This window comes from Priapulus caudatus, unplaced genomic scaffold (genome assembly GCF_000485595.1).
Source record: "Priapulus caudatus unplaced genomic scaffold, Priapulus_caudatus-5.0.1 Scaffold546, whole genome shotgun sequence".
NCBI lineage: Eukaryota > Metazoa > Priapulida > Priapulimorpha > Priapulimorphida > Priapulidae > Priapulus > Priapulus caudatus.
The window spans coordinates 19,381-21,552 of record NW_014577607.1 but is presented as its reverse complement, the minus strand read 5'-3'; the positions used below and the strand labels follow the sequence as shown (position 1 = coordinate 21,552).

At 42.8% G+C, this 2,172-nt stretch overlaps 1 protein-coding gene across 4 annotated transcripts in view; it reads right to left on the bottom strand.

Moving 5' to 3' along the window:
• LOC106811500 (polyphosphoinositide phosphatase-like) overlaps positions 1-984 on the bottom strand; it is a 27,342-nt gene extending 26,358 nt beyond the window's left edge. For 3 of the 4 annotated variants that reach the window (XM_014815140.1, XM_014815142.1, XM_014815143.1), the window contains exon 1: positions 911-984. The gene's annotated coding sequence lies outside the window, so the exon portion shown is untranslated. The remainder of the gene's footprint in view (positions 1-910) is intronic. The other variant, XM_014815141.1, reaches the window with a different exon arrangement.
• Between the last annotated feature and the right edge of the window lie 1,188 nt (positions 985-2,172).

The window sequence follows — 2,172 nt, the reverse complement described above, 5'->3', positions numbered from 1 at the left end:
CTATACCCATAGGGCACCGGGAAAATTTTTCTAAATATAGGGCAGCAAATAAGTCATTGTGTCACCGCTGCGCGGCGTTTGCGCGCTTCGCGCGGATATCCGGGCTGCAGATCGTCAAGGAAGGGTTAGGGTTAGGGTTAGGGTTTTTGCATCATTCCTTGATATACGGAAAGTCTGTGCATCAGTTGATGATACACAGAAATCTGTGCATCACTTCGTGATACCTAAGGTGCCTAAAGTGGATTTGCACCACTACTCACTAGCTAGTACTAGTAGTAGTAGTAGTAGTAGTAGTAGTAGTAGTAGTGCTGCCAGGGTCTATGTCTCCCTGGGTACTGCCGGAACGTACCCTGGCACTATCTAATAGTAATATGCCGGACCGTAGGCCTACCTCGCCTACTCCCCTAACGAGTCTAGGGAGTCGCCTACGCGGCACGCCTACTCCTAGCTCTAGTACTATACTCTATAGCCCGCGAATCGAACGCGGGCTATAGTACTAGAGCTAGCCTACTCCTAGCTCCAAGAAACGGTATTGCTAGGGTTAGATACCCTATTGACGTTAGACACACAGCCTGGTCGGGTTAGCCTACTCCCTAGCTCTAGTACTATAGCCCGCAGGATCGCTGCCGCCTGCGGCAGCGATCCTGCGGGCTATATAGTACTACTACTAGAGCTAGCCTACTCCCTAAACCGACCAGGCTCTCCGACTAGTTACACGGCGTAGTGTTAAGCGAGATGGGAACTTGTGGCTAGCCTACTCCCTAACCATATCAGATAGTCACCAGTGTGCGTTCTAAACAATAAACTGATATAACGCCACGCCCAGATGTTTTTGAAGTGATGCGCGCGAAACTACATAAACATTAAGACTTTAGTCGTATTTCGTCTTTCGCATTTCGTGTTTAATTACCACGATTTCATGTGAAAAGTTCAAGCGCCCATCAACAGTAGTGAGTAAAGTCGTAAAGTACAAGGATCACCAGCGACCTCTCTCGGTGAACTTCTAGGTCGTGTCCAAAGATCATACAGCGCCGCACGGCCTACGGCGCTATAATAATGTTCTTTGGTCGTGTCATAGACTGAGGATCACTTATATGATCTCAAACTAGAATAGTCTGTCTAGTCTGTTTTGAGATCAGTGGCTGAGAATAACAAGACACGATTGCTGATCTCTATAACTAGGCCTACTATATTCTATACTATATTGTACTATTCTGTACTATACTATATTATATTAAGATATTAATATTATATCAAGAGTAAGATAATAACCTCTGGGTTATAATCTTACTCTTGATAGGCCCTACTATATATTCGAACCTGTCATCTCTGAGGACGCCATCAACCGCGCCACGGGGACACGCGGCGAGTTTATTAGAGGATTTGCGTCGAGCTTTTAAATGTCAAAATAACCCAGTCACACTTGAATATATATATTATAAATATGTTTATATTCTTCTACTATTTCAAATAATCTGTCAGAATCATCACGCAGTAATTTTGCTACATGGGCGAAATTACCGCGCTCCGATAACAATTAAATGCTAGCTGTGGGCGATTACTCGCGTGTAGCGTCACATCTGTCTTGCCATGCCGCCCTGTAGCCATGCACAGGCACTTGAAACGTTTCAATAGTAAAATGATCGTAAAGAAACAAGAAATGTATAAATTTACTACTAGCGTATTATTGTTTCTCGACTCTCTTTCGCCTATTATTGCCGATAATTTTCTGTAAATGCCGTTCAAGTGCTCCTCTGCAACAGGCAAGTATACAGCAACGCACGCCACTGTGCACACATCAAACAGAATGAAAACAAGTAAGAATTATATCAAGAATAACTCTCTCGAGTAAAATATTATTTGGCACAAATTATGCATTTAAAATGAAGACGAGTTATCCTAGCATTGATTTATATCATAACATTCTATCTCTCTCTCTAAGCAAGCTATATTTTGCAGTTTCCTTCAGTTCCTACTGCACGCCTGAAACTGTGCTCGCGTATACGCAATATCTCCCGGGAAGAATAATATTTTGCGAAAATTATGCCTTTAAAATGGGGAGGACGTATTCAGGCATAGATTTATATGATAACATTCTATCAGTAGACCTCACTTAAGAAATAGAAAGAAGACTTTCATGTAAGGTCCTCGCTGTCTATACCAGTCAGTACA